Below are 19,012 nucleotides of genomic sequence, written 5' to 3'. Positions count from 1 at the left end.
CAATTGCGGACAATTAGGACATTACGCACAAGAATGTCAAGCACCCCTGAAACAGCAACGGAATCAGCCCACTAATGCCCCCCGAACCAGCAAAGACACCAACAACCCCGACCCCCCACCCAGGGAACCATACCCAAGGGAACAATGCACCAGAGAGCCTGCTCCACCTTATGTGCCCCAGGGGTCATGTTACAACTGTGGGCAGCCAGGACACTTCGCCCGAGATTGCAGGAGACCCCCACCAGCTAGACTAGCCCCCAGATATGAAAGAGAACACCACCCACAGCAGCTACAAGGTCCCAGCTGCCCCATGCAAACTGTGAGCGCTTACCCACCACTTCTCATGGCAGCGTTACCTCAGCAAGGCCGCTTCATTTTTGTTTCGCTCCTCCTTCCACTCTTCTTTGGTCACGCTGCCCTCCCTCCATATGCTAGTTACACCCAAGCCCAAATGTGATTTACGATGTCCTTTATTTCTGATGGAACCTGCAGCATGTTTTATGTTGTTTGTAGTGTTTTGTTAAATGTTGTATGTCAGACAGGAAAATTTATCTTTCACGGCCCCACGCCTTTTCAGCAGAAACCTCTGAGGACTTGCCCACAGAGACTCACTATTGCCAGACACTAGTTCAGCGGAACTAGCTTGTCTGCAGAGACTTGTTAAGGTCCCAGACACCAGTTCAGTGGAACTCGTCTGTCGACGGAAACCCAGACCCCCGTTCATAACTGCCCTTCTGGTTCGAGGGAAGAACCACTACGGCAGCCCCCCCACAATGACTACATTTCTTGCCCGTTCTTGTCGGTTGTTCAGGCAGTGGAGAAACGGCTTGGGACCCGCCCTGCCTGGGAACCCCCCCCTCTGGTCAGCTACGCTCGGGTAGGAGAGACACGGCATTGGTAGCCGTCCTACCCGGGGACTCCATCCAACTCTTACCCGTCGTGGCCCATACGCACCTCATTTTGGAAATTTTAGTTCAAAACGTTTTGGTTTGTTTCAGGGGTTGCCAACCACATGCTATTTACATCCTGAAACATTTGGATGGTAAATTGCACAGTCTGTGAGACAGCTCGCACTGGTTCATTATTTGGAAGTGTGTCTTGTCCTAAAATTCGGTTTTTGAAAGAAAAATGAGGGAGTCACACATGGTGACCAATTATAAAATGAGTAATTGGCACTAAAGGTCAGGCAGACTATCGTACGAGATGTTAAACCAAGATAGTTACAGACACTATGCTTGTTTCCACAGAACTCCAGAAGCTCCAGGACCAGAAAAGAAAAGAAGCACCATGAGGACATCCTCCGGATGGCTTATCTTTATCGACATTTGGTTGCGAGTAAACGCGAACCCCATGACCTCAAGCCCCCCAGCCGTTAATGTTTCACTTCCCTACAGTACCCAGAGCCCAGTTACCAGCGACACCACACCATCTTGGTGTGCTAGGTTTATAACCTGGTACTCTCTGTCATATGTAATAGAAACCTTACTGGTATTAGCGATACTCTGCTGCATCGTGCAGACTATGCGTCTAAGAAAATGGAGAAGGAGAGCCTACCGCGCTCGAACCCCGGTATATAGGATCAGATCCCCTATTTTCGGATACGACCTGACCCCCGACCCCCGCGATCTATAATAAAGAGCATTCATTTGCGGTTTTATTGTAAATAAAGAAATGTTCATGAGCAAATTGTACGATCCTGAGCTTGACTGCCAAGCCAGGAAAAATGTGTATAAACTGCTATGATTTTGTTTGTATGGTTGAGGAAGTTAGAATGATGAAATGTTTAAGTGAGTGTAGTGTATTAAGGATAGTTAGAGGTTCCCATTTTTATTGCTTTGTAATGCATGTCCCTGTTTGACATAGCGCCCCTTAGAATTGTCAGTTAAAACATTTTTGCATAGCTATGGTCAGTGTAGAGGCCATGAAAGAAGTGCCCCCCAGGTCAGGGAATGGAAAGCAACATAGTTATGTGATCCTTCACGCTTTGCGTTAGGATCACAAGGAGGGTGTGTAGCCACCTAAAGTGGCCAACTCCCGATTTAAAATGGCGAAAGGCAAAGGCTGATGGGAAAGTCAGCCAACAAGACAAAAACTAGTAGCTGCAGGTTTGCTGTGTATTTACCCCTGCAAAAACCAGACAACATCGATACCAGCGACCATCAGCATAACAAAGTAACAGCCATCTGCATACTGATGAGCAATCCCCGGGATCAATAAGTAACATTTTGACACACAAAGCAAATCCAGACTCCTCGGCGCCAGCAGGAGCCAACACAAAGGAGGTGAACGAGCACCTCAAGACCGCCCATCGATCAGGGAACCGCTCCAGTATTGGAGAAAATCGAACCAAGCGATTGGGACAAAGTCCAATCACTTGGGACCAGGTACAGGGTCCGCCCCGAAAGGCGGGAAGCCCCTGGGGACTATAAGAGTTGAGGCCCAAGTTCAAATCGCTCTCTCTTCACCGCTCTCTTCTTCCTGCCCGGGTCACCCAGCAAAAGGAACCAACATTGACCATGACCGGCGCAATGACTCCAGGGATCATCGAAATCGTAAGTCTTAAATCAATGCTCGCTACGAGATAGGCGCTCCTAGCTACCAATCCGTACCAGCTTCGAATCCCGCAGACTCAGAACCCGAACGAAAGGCCATTTGTTCCCCTGACCTGGTGGGCCAGTTCAAAGTTAAGTATAGACCTGTTAGTTGTAGAAGTAGCTTAGACGTAGAATTTGTGCATGAGTAGCGATTACTGTGTATAATAAATATGCTTTGATTTAAATCTTACTAATCGGTGTATTGGATTATTGATCATTACTCGCACTTCAACCTCGTGGCGGTATCATAAAGATACCTGGCGACTCGAGAGCAAAGGTAATAAAACAGAGCAATTGAACCAAGGAGAAAATTAGCAAAATTATATTTGTATAATTATTGGATTTGGATTTTTTATTTTCAACAGGTTCCTGCATTTAAGTGGTCATGACCAGCAGGAGAGGAGAAAGGGAGCAGAAGATGACTATTGGTTTTGAGATCTATCTCCAGAAACAGCAACAATGTTCATTCATATAGCCTCTCTAAGGTGGTAAAACATCCCAAGGTGCTTCAGCTTAAAAAGACAATAATTGACTTTGAGCCAAAGGACACATTCGGCCAGTGATCAAAATCTCACTTAAAGAGATAGGTTTAAAGGCTGTCTTATAGAAGAGGGTTAGAGAGAGCACTCAAGGGTTTAGGGCGAGGATGTTTGAAGGCCTGGGTGTCACTAATGAGGTTAACAAAGTGAGGATGCACCAAAGAGCAGCTTTTGAAGAATGCAGAGTTTTTGGAGCGTTTTAGGACTGGATGAGGTTACTGGGGTGGAGAGGCATAAGGCCATGAAGCGACTTGATCACAAAGCTAAGAATTTCAAAAACTTTGAACGGCCAGCCAAACATAAAATATGTTGCTGTCTCCAATGAAAATCCTGCAATGAAGCAATGTGAAATGGCAATTGATTACCCCATAACAATTTCAATATCTGTTGTGGCCATTTCATTTTATTTTACACATACTCTATCACCTGTTGTGTTATGCTGCTTCGGATAACACAGGCTGCTACTTGATGCAGTCTTAACTAAAGGATGCTCCAGACTCTGAAATGAGTTCAACGTGTTTATTGAACTATTAACACGGTTCTTAAATGAGTTTGACTCTCTGCTAATCTAACTGTAGTAACTCAATCTAACTGTACCAGCTTGCTCTAAGCCCCGTGCTGGGGTGTGATGCTGCTGATCAACTCTAACTCTCTAGATGTCTGTCTGTGGAAAGAGATAGGGTGTGAGTGCCCTCATCCCTTTTATAGCGTTTATGTCATGCCCCCTTGTGGTGATGCCACCTGAGTGTCCTGATGACTCATTGGTTGTGTCCTATTCTGAGTGTTCATTGGTTGCATGTTTGCATATCATGACATCACCCAGCAATGCTGGATGAGTGTGTGTACAGATGACAGTAATGTACACCATTATTGAAACAGTAAGAAAATGTGATATACACTATCAGAACATTATCACCACCCCATTTAAATGGCTCCATCTATATTTGGGAGAGCATATCCAGCATCTGGAGGAAATGAACTGAAAAATTCCATAGTTTCAGAAGTGCATGGCAATAAGGACGTTCTAATCATGCAGCGAAACATTGCCCAAAATCGGTTAGTATTTCATACAACTTCTTGCCTCAGGTGTTAGTATCATGTTAGGCCATGTAGCATAGATGGATACAAGGTTTACAAACATTTCTTCCCCGTCCCTAATTGCCCTTGCAAAAGTAGTAGTGAGTTACCTCTTGAACCTCTGTGGTTCATGTGGTGCACCTACACTGTTGCTAGGAAGGAGATTCCAGAATTTTGACCCACTGACACTGGAAGAACAGTGATATAGTTCCAAAGCAGGATGGCATGTGGTTTGGAGAGAAACTTGGAGGTGGTGGTGCTCCCATATATTTGCTGTCCTTGTCCTTCTAGGCGACACGTTGGCATAGTGGTTAACACTGCTGCCTCACAGCGCCAGGGCCCTGGGTTTGATTCTGACCTTGAGTGACTGTGTGGAGTTGACATGTTCTCCCCGTGTCTGCGTGGGTTTCCTCCGGGTGCTCCAGTTTCCTCCCACAGTCCGAAGATGTGCAGGTTAGGTGGATTGGCCATGTTAAATTGCCCGTTAGGGTATAAAGATGTATAGGATAGATTATGGGAGCGCGGGGATTGGACAGGGAAGTGGGCCTAGGTAAGGTGCTCTTTTGGTAGGTCGGTGCAGACTCGGTGGGGCGAATGGCCACCTTATGCACTGTAAGGATTCTAGGAATCTACGATTTTGCTCACAGATTTAATGTTGTTGAAGAATTGAAGAAGCCTTAGTGAGTTTCTCCAGTGCATCTTATATATGGTGTACACTGCTGCCAATAAGCGTTATGGAGGGAGTGAATGTCTGAATTGTACTTCAATATTTTGCCTCATCACATCATCCTCTATGCAACAATGTTTGTTTGTTTTGTTCATTACTTTTATGCTTTCTGAGGAAAGTGCAAAAGAGCACTTAATTACAGAAAGCTTTGCCGCTCTAGATCCAGGCAAATTTGGAACTGAAGTGAATTTGCGGCTCTGGATTTTGATTTTTTTTTTTTAAATGAATGATTTAGTACGTACAAGTGGGATCAGGGCCAGCCCATTGTGCAGGTCTTTGCATTTTCCTTTCAGTCCTGGAAATCCAGGTTTGAACCCAGCACACGGTGATACCATAAAAGATCCTTCACTGCCTTTGGGAGTTTTGCGTGATATGAATTTGAAGCACATCTCCATCCACTTCCTAGTGGCCGTGAGTTCATAGTGAAAAACTGTTTGTAATTCAGAGAGGGCACAAAGCTAACTCCAGGAAGAAATGGTAATATCATACTAATGCCCTGGGAGATGATTTTCTGAAGCTGGGACTAAGCCATATGTTTGAGGGCACTGCATGATGTTTTTGTTCCTGCTCAACCTCAAATGCTTTCTCATTCTTTCTCCTTGTGTTTAAATCATGTTCTACTTCATCATTTTCTATTGTGACCCATTTTTTTCCCCTGGATCTGAAAACGTGAAGCTCTGTGCATTCCTCATCTTTTTATTTCCCGTACCATCTGAAAGCTTTTAATGCCCATATTTCAACTATGATCGTGATAAATGGTGGAGTAGGCTCGAACGGCCAAAAAACCTCTTCCTGCTCCTATCTTCTATGTATCTATGGATTTCATAATATTTAACGAGATTTTCTTAATTTATGTTGTCTTTTCAATTCTTATGACGTTCTGTGCTGCAGGATTTGCCCCTTCATCTAAATGATTCTAATAATAGTAGGACTCCTTAGAAAAGGAGGAGATTTGATCAAGGCTTTCAAAATCATCGGGGTCTTGGACAGAGTAGACAGGGAGAAAGAGCTCCCATTGGCAGAGAGGTTGAGAACCAGGGGCGAAATTCTCCCCCAACGGCGCGATGTCCGCCGACTGGCGCCAAAAACGGTGCCAATCAGACGGGCATCGTGCCGGCCCAAAGGTGCGGAATGCTCCGCATCTTTGGGGGCCGAGCCCCAACATTGAGGGGCTAGGCCGGCGGCGGAGGGATTTCCGCCCCGCCAGCTGGCGGAAATGGCGTTTGTTGCCCCGCCAGCTGGTGCGGAAATGCGGCGCATGCGCGGGAGCGTCAGCGGCCGCCGACAGTTTCCCACGCATGCGCAGTGGGGAGAGTCACTTCCTCCTCCGCCATGGTGGAGACCGTGGCGGAGGCGGAAGGGAAAGAGTGCCCCCACGGCACAGGCCCGCCCGCGGATCGGTGGGCCCCGATCGCGGGCCAGGCCACCGTGGGGGCACCCCCCCTGGGGTCAGATCGCCCCGTGCCCCCCCCCAGGACCCCGGAGCCCGCCCACGCCGCCTGGTCCCGCCAGTAAATACCAGCTTTGATTTACGCCGGCGGGACAGGCAATTTCTGGGCGGGACTTCGGCCCACCCGGGCCGGAGAATTGAGCGGGGGGGTCCCGCCAACCGGCGCGGCCCGATTCCCGCCCCCGCCCAATCTCCGTTACCGGAGACTTCGGCGGGGGCGGGATTCACGGAGGTCAACGGCCATTCTCCGACCCGGCGGGGGGGTCGGAGAATGACGTCCCAGAGGTTACTGATTTAAAGTGATTGGCAAAAGGACCAGAGGTGACGTGGGGAGAATGTTTTTAATGCAGTGTGGGGGATAGCATCTGGAATGCACTGTTTGAAAGTGTGATGGAGGCAGATTCAGTCATGCCTTTCAATCGAGAATTGGATAATTACCTGAAGAGAAAGCACTTCCAGGATTAAGAAGAAAGGGCAGGGGAATGAGATGAGCTGGGTTACAGGGGGCCAGCATGGAGACAATGGACAAAATGGTCTTCTTCTCTGCTGTACCATTCTATGATTCGAGAACAATAATAGTACTCCTGCTGCATGCCTCTCTCGGAGTGCTTCATCACACTGCAGCAAAGGATAAGCCAACATCTCCATTAAACAGTGAAAAAATGAATCTAATATGAATGCATTGAGCAATGACAACTGTTATCTCCAGGCTAAATCTCTAATTAAGTAGGGAAACTTTCATTTTTTTGTTGCAACTCAATGGGAGGAATGGAGTAACTTATGTGCAGATTGCTTCCTTCACCGAAATGTAGCCATGGAAGTGCACTCAATAATACAAGAAGTCTGAGACTTGGAACAAAAATTAACAACATGCCAAATAGGTGGAAGAAATGTACCAGAATTTCACTCTTAAATAAAATCACAATATTGCATATGCTGGTGATTGTCATAATATGCACCCATGCACATCATGAGGTAAAAAGAGGCAGTGACAGACACCCAGGTTAGCCAATCAATCAGGACAGAACACAACCAATCACCAGACAGAACACCAGAGGGGGGCTTCCAACTATAAAACACACGAGGCATCAGCTCTCCACCTCTTTCCACTGGTGACAACTGTAGTGACAGTCAGGGTGTATATATCAGTCAGCACCTTCTACACGTGGATCAGAGCTAGCCTGGTCTAGTAAGTTAGAGTTAGTACACTTAGAGTAGTAGAGTGTCAACCTACAGCCAGCTGTGTGCATTGTTACAGAAGTTTAATAAATCGTATTGAACCAACGCTTACGTTTGGTGTATGCTTTACAGTTCATCTGCATCCTGCTGCAGTCCGTGTTACCCCAGGGTGAATAACACGATATGATACCAGGAGTCTACTTCATCTAAGTAATTTACCTTGAATAATTCAGTGACCACGTGCTTATAATTGACTACTTCTCGAGTTACCCCGAAGTGGTGAAACTGTCCGACCTCACATCAAGGACTGTCATCAAGGCCTGCAAGGAGACATTTGCCAGGCATGGTATTCTGTTCACGGTCATGTGCGACAATGGCCCCTGCTTCTACAGCCAAGAGTGGTCCAACTTCGCGAAGCTATACCAGTTCAAGCACATTACCTCGAGCCCGCATTATCCGCAATCTAACGGGAAGGTCGAAAAAGGTGTCCATATCATGAAGCAACTGCTCTGCAAGGCTGCGGACTCAGCTTCCGACTTTAAACTTGCGCTCCTGGCGTGCAGGGCAACCCCTCTGTCCACCGGTATGTCTCCGGCACAACTCCTTATGAATCGTGACCTGCGGACGACTGTTCCGACCATTCATTTACCTGACCTGGCAAAAGGTGTAGCAACTCAGAAACCGGCAAAAGCTGACATACAATGCTCATACTCCTGATTTGCCTGTGCTCTCTCCGGAAGATGCTGTTCGCATCAAGTTGCCTGGTGGAGGCTGGTCAGCTCCAGCTGTTGTTTTTCGACAGGCTGCTCCCAGGTCGTTCATGGTTCGCATGGCTGATGGATCCATTGTCAGGCGCAACAGAAGGGCACTACGCAAATTTGCCCGCCCACCACCGGATCTCACATTCCCAGCTGTCGTTATACCTTTTCTGGACACCTCGCTCCACGAGGCCACCAATCTGGCTGCAATCCCACTTGTCAAGGCGCTGTCGTCTCCCCCTCCACCTCTCAGGCGGTCGACAAGGATCCGACGCCAGCCCCAGAGATTGGACTTATAATCATAGAATCATAGAATCATAGAAGTTTACAGCATGGAAACAGGCCCTTCGGCCCAACCAGTCCATGTCGCCCAGTTTTTACCATTAAGCTAGTCCCAGTTGCCCGCACTTGGCCCATAACCCTCTATAACCATCTTACCCATGTAACCATCTAAATGCTTTTTGAAAGACACAATTGTACCCGCCTCTACTACTACCTCTGGCAGCCCATTCCAGACACTCACTACCCTCTGAGTGAAGAAATTGCCCCTCTGGGCCCTTCTGAATCTCTCCCCTCTCACCTTAAACCTATGCCCTCTAGTTTTAGACGCCCCTACCTTTGGGAAAAGATGTTGACTATCTACCTTATCTATGCCCCTCATTATTTTATAGACCTCTATAAGATCACCCCTAAGCCTCCTACGCTCCAGGGAAAAAAGTCCCAGTCTATCCAGCCTCTCCTGATAACTCAAACCATCAAGTCCCGGCAACATCCTAGTAAATCTTTTCTGCACTCTTTCTAGTTTAATAATATCCTTTCTATAATAGGGTGACCAGAACTGCACACAGTATTCCAAGTGTGGCCGTACCAATGTCTTGTACAACTTCAACAAGACGTCCCAACTCCTATATTCAATGTTCTGACCAATGAAACCAAGCATGCCGAATGCCTTCTTCACCACCCTGTCCACCTGCGACTCCACCTTCAAGGAGCTATGAACCTGTACTCCTAGATCTCTTTGTTCTATAACTCTCCCCAACGCCATACCATTAACTGAGTAGGTCCTGGCCTGATTCGATCTGCCAAAATGCATCACCTCACATTTATCTAAATTAAACTCCATCTGCCATTCGTCGGCCCACTGGCCTAATTGATCAAGATCCCGTTGCAATCCTAGATAACCTTCTTCACTATCCACTGTGCCACCAATCTTGGTGTCATCTGCAAACTTACTAACCATGCCTCCTAAATTCTCATCCAAATCATTAATATAAATCACAAATAACAGTGGACCCAGCACCGATCCCTGAGGCACACCACTGGTCACAGGCCTCCAGTTTGAAAAACAACCCTCTACAACCACCCTCTGCCTTCTGTCGTCCAGCCAATTTTGAATCCAATTGGCAACCTCACCCTGGATCCCGTGAGCTTTAACCTTCTGCAACAACCTACCATGCGGTACCTTGTCAAAGGCTTTGCTAAAGTCCATGTAGACAACGTCTACTGCACTGCCCTCATCTACCTTCTTGGTCACTCCCTCAAAAAACTCAATCAAATTTGTGAGACATGATTTTCCACGCACAAAGCCATGCTGACTGCCCCGAATCAGTCCTTGCCTCTCTAAATGCTTGTAGATCCTGTCTCTCAGAATACCTTCTAGCAACTTACCTACTACAGACGTTAGGCTCACCGGTCTGTAGTTCCCAGGCTTTTCCCTGCTGCCCTTCTTAAACAAGGGCACAACATTCGCCACTCTCCAATCTTCAGGCACCTCACCTGTGGCTGCCGATGATTCAAATATCTCGGTTAGGGGACCCGCAATTTCCTCCCTAGCCTCCCACAACATCCTGGGATACATTTCATCAGGTCCCGGGGATTTATCTACCTTGATGCGCTTTAAGACTTCCAGCACCTCCTCCTCTGTAATATGCACACTTCTCAAGACATCACTATTTATTTCCCTTAGTTTCCTAACATCCATGCCTTTCTCCACCGTGAATACCGATGAGAAATATTCATTCAGGATCTCACCCAACTCTTGTGGCTCTGCACATAGATGCCCTTGTTGATCCTTAAGAGGCCCTACTCTGTCCCTAGTTACTCTTTTCCCCTTTATGTATCTGTAGAATCTCTTTGGATTCACCCTTGCATTATTTGCCAAAGCAATTTCATGTCCCCTTTTTGCCCTCCTGATTTCCCTCTTAACTCTATTTCGACAATCTCTATACTCTTCAAGGGATCTACTTGATCCCAGTTGCTTATGTACGTCATATGCCTCCTTCTTCTTTTTGACCAGAGTCTCAATATCTCGAGTCATCCAGGGTTCCCTACTTCTACCAGCCTTGCCCTTCACTCTAAAGGGAATGTGCTTACCCTGCACCCTGGTTAACACATTTTTAAAAGCCTCCCATTTACCAGCCGTCCCTTTGTCTGCCAATAGTCTCCCCCAATCTACCTCTGCAAGTTCCTGTCTGATACCATCAAAATTGGCCTTGCCCCAATTAAGAATTTTAACTCTTGGGCCAGACCTATCATTCTCCATAGCTATCTTAAAACTAATGGAATTATGGTCACTTGTCCCAAAGTGATCCCTCACTAGCACTTCTATCACTTGCCCTTCCTTATTTCCCAAGACGAGGTCAAGTTTTGCCCCCTCTCTAGTCGGTCCATCCACATACTGAATGAGAAATTCCTCCTGAATACACTCAACAAATTTCCCTCCATCCAAACCCCTAATGCTATGGCTGTCCCAGTCAATGTTGGGAAAGTTAAAGTCCCCTACTACTACCACCCTATTATTCTTGCAGCTATCTGTAATCTCCTTACATATTTGCTCCTCAATTTCCCGCTGACTATTTGGGGGCCTGTAGTACAGTCCTACCAAGGAGATCTCTCCCTTCTTATTTTTCAGTTCCACCCATATAGACTCAGTGGGCGAACCCTCGGATATATCCCCTCTAAGTACTGCTGTGATGTTCTCCCTAATCAAAAACGCCACTCCCCCTCCTCTCTTACCTCCTGTTCTATCCTTTCTATAGCATCTGTACCCCGGAACATTGAGCTGCCAGTCCTGCCCCTCCCTTAGCCATGTTTCAGTCATAGCTATAATATCCCAGTCCCATGTGCCCGTCCATGCCCTGAGTTCATCCGCTTTGCCCGTCAGGCTCCTTGCATTGAAATAAATGCAGTTTAATGTAGACCTTCCTTGCTCTCTGCCCTGCTTTCTCTGGTCATGCTTTACACACTCTCCCTTCCTGCCTTTTGTTTCTGTCCCCACTGACTTCCTACATCGGTTCCCATCCCCCTAGCACATTAGTTTAAACCCTCCCCAACTGCACTAGCAAACACCCCCCCGAGAACATTGGTTCCGGTCCCACCCAGATGCAGACCGTCCGATTTGTACAGGTCCCACCTCCCCCAGAATCGGTCCCAATGTCCCAGGAATTTGAAACCCTCCCTCTTGCACCATCTCTCAAGCCACGTATTCATCCTAGCTATCCTGTCATTCCTACTCTGACTATCACGTGGCACTGGTAGCAATCCTGAGATTACTACCTTTGAGGTCCTACTTTTTAGTTTAACTCCTAACTCCCTAAATTCAGCTTGTAGGACCTCATCCCGTTTTTTACCTATATCGTTGGTGCCTATATGCACCACGACAGCTGGCTGTTCACCCTCCCCCTCCAGAATGCCCTGCAGCCGCTCCGAGACATCCTTGACCCTTGCACCAGGGAGGCAACATACCAACCTGGATTCTCGTTTGCGTCCGCAGAAACGCCTGTCTATTCCCCTTACAATTGAATCCCCGATCACTATAGCTCTGCCACTCTTTTTCCCGCCCTTCTGTGCAGCAGAGCCAGCCACGGTGCCATGAACCTGGCTGCTGCCACCTTCCCCTGGTGAGCCATCTCCCCCAACAGTTTCCAAAACGGTAAATCTGTTTTGGAGGGAGATGACCGCAGGGGATCCCTGCACTGCCTTCCTACTCTTCCTCTGTCTGTTGGTCACCCTTTCCCTATCTGCCTCAGTAATTTTAATCTGCGGTGTGACCAACTCACTGAATGTGCTATCCACAACTTCCTCAGCATCGCGGATGCTCCAAAGTGAGTCCATCCGCAGCTCCAGAGCCGTCAAAGGGTCTAACAGGAGCTGCAGTTGGACACACTTCTTGTAGATGAAGGAGTCAGGGACACCAGAAGGGTCCCTGACTTGCCACATCTCACAAGAGGAGCATGACACGGGTCTGAGCTCTCCTGCCATGACTTAAACCTGAAGTTAAATTTGAACTACACTACACAGCTAAGAGAAAGTCAAAGAGAGAGAAATCACTTACCAGTTACAAGCCAATCACTTACCTGCTGGCTGTGATGCAATTGCTCCAGAGACTCCCTCACAGGTCTGCTTCTCTGCACCTCCTTCAGGTGAGCACCAAATTCCCTTAACTAGTTAATTATGAATCGTGACCTGCGGACGACTGTTCCGACCATTCATTTACCTGACCTGGCAAAAGGTGTAGCAACTCAGAAACCGGCAAAAGCTGACATACAATGCTCATGCTCCTGATTTGCCTGTGCTCTCTCCGAAAGATGCTGTTCGCATCAAGTTGCCTGGTGGAGGCTGGTCAGCTCCAGCTGTTGTTTTTCTTTAAGTATTTCTTTTGTACATATTGTTCTGTATCTGCACGCTAGACACCTTACATGTACATATACATTCACTTGCCATTTGCTGCAAATAGTTGTGGTGAATGTATTCACCATAGTATAAACTGTCTGTTTAGTACTGTGGCCTCGGGCCAGGAAATGGTAATACTATCTACCCTGTCTGTATAGTACCATGGCCTATGACCAGGAAATATTAATACGATCTACCACCATGTATTGTACAGGAGCCCCGGTGGGCTCCCCCTCTGGCTCTGCCCCCCCCCCCACCCCCCGCCCCGGGGCTGTATATAGACCTGGCCACCTGTGGGCGGTACTCGTTGTTACTGAACTCACAGGCAGGCAAGTTATCGGTTAATAAAGCCTCTGTTCACTCGTTCTCATCGTCTTGCTGTGAATTGATGGTACAACAATTTATTAACCGAAGACATCACTATGGAAGCCGCTCTAAAGCCTGATAAACTTGACCTCGACGCACAAGCAACAGAAGCTAAGGAGATCTTCTCCCACTGGCTCCGCTGTTTCGAGGCCTACCTCGACTCCTCTGAGACGCCTCCCTCCAACACCCTCAAGCTATGCCTCCTCCACGCCCGGGTGAGCCATCGAATCTCCGTGATGATTGAGAAAGCCGACACATACGATGCGGCTATCGCGACGCTGAAGGAGCGTTTCGTGAAGCCCGTAAACAAGGTGTTCGCGCGGCACCTTCTCACTACTCGCCGTCAACGCGCCGGGAAATCGCTGGATGCGTACCTGGAGAACCTGACCCTACTCGCCAGATACTGCAACTACCATGATGTGAAGGCCGAGGAGCACATGAAACTGCAGATCCGGGATACCTATGTGGCTGGGGTCCGGTCTAACTACGTCAGGCAGCGACTGCTGGAAAACGGGGCCTCAGACCTGCAGGACACGGCAAAACTAGCCACCTCATTGGAGGTGGCCTACCAGACCCTCAGCGCGTTCACCGCAGACCCAGCGAACCCCTCGTGGGCACCGCCGACGCGGCCCTCACCAGGTCCGATTATGTCACAGTCATGTGCCGCGCGGCTGCCCGTCAAGACCGGGGGTCCGCCATGCTACTTCTGCAGTCAGGGCCAACACCCCTGGCAGCATTGCCCAGCCCGCACCGCAACATGCAGCGACTGCGGCAAAAGGGGACATTTTGCCAGAGTCTGCCTGGCCCGACATAAAGCCCCGAAGTCTAAAGCGTACCAGGCCCGATCCACGGACTCACAGGCCCACAGACCCCACAATGTGGCTGCGTGTCGGCCGGGAACGCCCCCTTCAGACGCGTCTTCCACCTCGTGCAGCTCGTCGGGGCCGCCATCTTTGACCCAGCCCGACACGTGCGACTCATGGGGCGGCCATCTTGGCCGCCATCTTCAAACCAACCGACAAGTGCGACCGATGGGGGCGGCCATCTTGGTCGCCATATTCAACTCAGTCCGACACGTGCGACTCGTAGGGGCTGCCATCTTGTGATTCCGATACCTCCGACCACGCAGACTACCCGCAGCTCGGCGCCGTCACCCTCGACCAGTTGCAGCCAAAGCACCTGAAAAATTCAATGATGGTCATCCGGGTCAACGGGCACGAGTCCCCCTGTCTTTTCGACTCCGGGAGCACGGAGAGCTTCGTCCACCCCGACACGGTAAGGCGCTGCTCCCTCCACATCTACCCTGCGTCCCAGACAATCTCCCTTGCCTCCGGATCCCATTCGGTGCAGATCCAGGGGTACTGTGTCGCGAACCTCGCGATACAGTGCTCAGAGTACACCCAATTTAAACTGTATGTCCTCCCTCACCCCTGCGCCCCCCTACTGCTTGGACTAGACTTCCAATGAAGTCACCGAAGTCTGACCCTAAAGTTCGGCGGACCCTTACCCCCCTCACGGTATGTAGCTTCGCGACCCTTAAGGCCCCCCCCCTGCTCTTCGCGAACCTCACCCCCGACTGTAAACCCGTCGCCACCAGGAGCAGACGGTCCAGTGTACAAGACATGACTTTTATCAAGTCTGAGGTCCAGCGACTCTTGAGGGAGGGGGTCATCGAGGCCAGCAACAGCCCCTGGAGGGCACAAGTGGTAGTTGTCAGGACCGGGGAAAAGAATTGGATGGTTGTGGACTACAGCCAAACCATAAACCACAAACCATAAACCATGCAACTGGATGCGTACCCACTCCCCCGCATTGCGGAGATGGTCAACCAAATCGGGTTTTCTCCACGGTAGATCTGAAATCAGCCTACCACCAGCTCCTGATCCGCCCGGAAGATCGCCACTACACGGCTTTTGAAGCAGCCGACCGACTCTTCCACTTCCTCAGAGTCCCTTTCGGCGTCACTAATGGGGTCTTGGTCTTCCAGAGAATTATGGACCGAATGGTGGACCAGTACGGGCTGCGGGCTACATACTCGTACTCGGACAATGTCACCATCTGCGGCTATGATCAGCAGGACCACAACGCCAACCTTCAGAGGTCCCTCCAAACCGCCCAATCCCTCAACCTCACATATAACAAGGAGAAGTGTGTTTTCCGCATAATCCGGCTAGCCATCCTCGGCTGTGTCGTGGAAAACGGAGTCCTAGGGCCCGACCCCAACCGCATGCGCTCCCTCACGGAACTTCCCCTTCCCCACGGCCTCAAGGCCCTCAAACAATTCCTGGGGCTATTCTCCTCCTACGCCCAGTGGGTCCCCAACTATGCGGACAAAGCCTGCCCACTTATTAAATCCACGATATTCCCCCTGGCAGCTGAGGCTCGCTCGGCCTTCAGCCGCGTCAAGGCCGATATCACTAAGACCGCAATTCATGCGATGGACGAGTCCGTCCCCTTCCAGGTAGAGAGCGATGCGTCAGACGTTGCCCTGGCCGCAACCCTCAACCAGGCGGGCAGGCCAGTAGCCTTCTTTTCCCGAACCCTTAATGCCTCCGAGATCCGACACTCCTCTGTCGAGAAGGAAGCGCAAGCCATCGTGGAAGCGATGCGGCATTGGAGGCACTACCTAGCCGGTAGAAGGTTCACCCTCGTCACCGACCAATGGTCGGTAGCCTTTATGTTTGACAACGCACAACGGGGCAAAATTTAAAATGACAAAATCTTGAGGTGGAGGATCGAACTCTCCACCTCCAATTACGATATCAAGTATCGTCCTGGGGAGCTCAACGAGCCCTCAGATGCCCTGTCCCGCGGCACATGCGTCAGCACGCAAGATGACCGACTTCGGGCTAACCACGATGACCTCTGTCACCCATGAGTCACCCGGTTTACCCACTTTATTAAGGTCCACAACCTGCCCTACTCCACTGAGGAGGTCAAGGCCATGACCAGGGACTGCCACGTCTGCGCAGAGTGTAAACCGCACTTCTATTGGCCAGACAAGGCTCATCTGGTAAAGGCCTCCCGGCCCTTTGAGCGCCTCAGTATTGACGTCAAAGGGCCCCACCCGTCCACCAACCGCAATATATACTTCCTGACCATCATTGACGAGTACTCTCGCTTCCCCTTTGCTGTCCCTTGTCCCGACATGACCTCGGCCACTGATATAAAGGCACTGCACAGCATCTTCACCCTGTTCGGTTTCCCCGCATACATCCACAGTGACCGGGACACATTGTTTATGAGCGATGAGCTGTGTCAGTACCTGCTCAGTAAGGACATCACCTCGAGCAGGACTACGAGCTACAACCCACAGGGAAACGGGCAGGTGGAGAGAGAGAATGCGACCGTATGGAAGGCCGTTCTTCTTGCCCTCAGGTCTAGAAGTCTCCCGATTCCCCGCAGGCAGGAGATCCTCCCCGACGTGCTCCACTCCATTAGGCCGCTCCTCTGCACAGCCACAAATAAGACCCCTCATGACCGTGTGTTTGGCTCCCCTAGGAAGTCCATCTCCGGGGTCTCGCTTCCATCCTGGCTGACAACTCCGGGGCCCGTCCTTCTCCGGAAGCATACGAGGAGCCATAAGACTGACTCCCTGGTCAAGAGGGTCCAGCTGCTGCATGCCAACCCCCGATACGCCTACGCCGCGCACCAAGATGGACGGCAAAATACAGTCTCCCTACGGGAACTGGTGCCCACTGGTTCCCCGGCCAACGCGCCCCCCCCCCCCCCCCGCCACCTTACCGCCACCCTCCACGATCCTTGCGCCCCCCCTGGGGCTCCTGTACTGTCCCGCGCCTACACTTTTGTCATCCACCACCCCCCTGCCTACCCCCTCCCCATAACCAACGCCGACACGCCAGACTGAAGCTCCAGACAGCACACTCTCGGAGTCATCAACTGCAATGCCCGCAGCTGCCGCACCGCCAGAGCTGAGGAGGTCCAAGAGAACAATCCGGCCTCCAGACAGACTGAATATATGATGACCCCACTTCACCCCCGCCGGACTTCATTTTTTAACAGGGGGTGAATGTGGTGAATGTATTCACCATAGTATAAACTGTCTGTTTAGTACTGTGGCATATGGCCAGGAAATGGTAATACGATCTACCCTGTCTGTATAGTACTGTGGCCTATGACCAGGAAATAGTAATACTATCTACCACCATGTATTGTCCAGGAGCCCCAGTGGGCTCCACCTCTGGCTCCGTCCCCCCCACAGGGCTGGATATAGACCTGACCACCTGTTGGCGGCACTCATTGTTACTGAACTCACAGGCCGGCAAGTTCTCGGTTAATAAAGCCTCTGTTCACTCGTTCTCATCGTCTTGCTGTGAATTGATGGTACAACAATAGTTATAGCTGTAAATATGTTGTATATGCTCTAAGCAACCAACAATTTTTTTTTTTAAAGGGGCGAATGTCATAATATGCAGCCATGCACATCATGAGGTAAAAACAGGCAGTGACAGACACCCAGGTTAGCCAATCAACACACAGGACAGAACACAACCAATCACCAGACCGAACACCAGAGGGGGACTTCCAACTATAAAACACATGAGGCATCAGCACTCCACTTCTTACCACTGGTGACAACTGTAGTGACAGTCAGGGTGTCAGTCAGCACCTTCTACACGTGGATCAGTGCTAGCCTGGTCTAGTAAGTTAGAGTTAGTACACTTAGAGTAGTAGAGTGTCAACCCACAGCCAGCTGTGTGCATTGTTACAGAAGTTCAATAAATCATATTGAACCAACGCCTATGTTTGTTGTATGCTTTACCGTTCATCTGCATCCTGTTGCAGTCCGTGTTACCCCAGGATGAATAACACGACAGTGATCTGAAATAAAAATAGAAAGTGTTGCTTTTGACTCAAAATGTTTACTCTTGTTTTTCCCCCTGCATATGATGCCAGGCCTGCTGCATATTTCCAGCACTTGCTGCTTTTTTCAAAAAGATGTTTGGAGTACCCAATTCTTTTTTTTTTCAATTAAGGGGCAATTTAGCGTGGCCAGTTCACCTACCCTGCACATCTTTTTGGGTTGTTGGAGTGAGTCACACGCAGACATGGGGAGAATGTGCAAACTCCACACGGACAGTAACTTGGGGCCAGGATTGAACGTCTCAGCGCCGTGAGGCAGCAGTGCTAACCGCTGCATCACCATGCCGCCCACTTTCTACTTTTATATTAGAATATTACCTTAGTTGGGACCTGCAATGAAGTCAATCCCCTAAACGAAACCGGTTTGCCACTGCTGTAAAGCTAAGACTCAGGGCTGCAGGCCCAGGATTTCTCAACCAGCTTCTTATTAGCATCTTCTCATCTTCTCATTTTTCAAAATGATGTGCACAAACTGCCAGCACTGGTTGAGTGGTGGCATGCTCTGTTTAAGTCAAAAGGTGTGAGTTCAAGTTCCACTTCAGAGACATGAGGACGGATTTGAGGCTGACAACGCAGTGTAATACTGAGGAAGTGTTACGCTATTGGGGGTGTCAATTTCAGATAATCTGTGAAGTTAAACTGAGGCCCCATCTACTGTTGCAAACCAGCATAAACAACACTATTTGAAGAAAAGCAGTGGAGCGCTCCCAGGCCAATATTTAATCGTCAACTAGCACCAGTAAATTAGGTGATTAAATCATTATCAG

At 49.5% G+C, this 19,012-nt stretch overlaps 1 protein-coding gene across 3 annotated transcripts in view; it reads right to left on the bottom strand.

Annotated features, from left to right (window-relative positions):
* LOC140384548 (uncharacterized) overlaps nt 1-19,012 on the bottom strand; it is a 52,698-nt gene that overhangs the window by 19,787 nt on the left and 13,899 nt on the right. Inside the window, exon 2 of one of the 3 annotated variants that reach the window (XM_072466347.1) lies at nt 18,145-18,203. The exons of the other annotated variants lie outside the window; for them this stretch is intronic. The gene's annotated coding sequence lies outside the window, so the exon portion shown is untranslated. The remainder of the gene's footprint in view (nt 1-18,144; nt 18,204-19,012) is intronic. 3 annotated transcript variants of the gene reach the window in all.

Source organism: Scyliorhinus torazame, chromosome 10 (assembly GCF_047496885.1).
Source record: "Scyliorhinus torazame isolate Kashiwa2021f chromosome 10, sScyTor2.1, whole genome shotgun sequence".
Classification (NCBI taxonomy): domain Eukaryota; kingdom Metazoa; phylum Chordata; class Chondrichthyes; order Carcharhiniformes; family Scyliorhinidae; genus Scyliorhinus; species Scyliorhinus torazame.
This window is presented reverse-complemented; position numbering and strand designations above follow the sequence as displayed.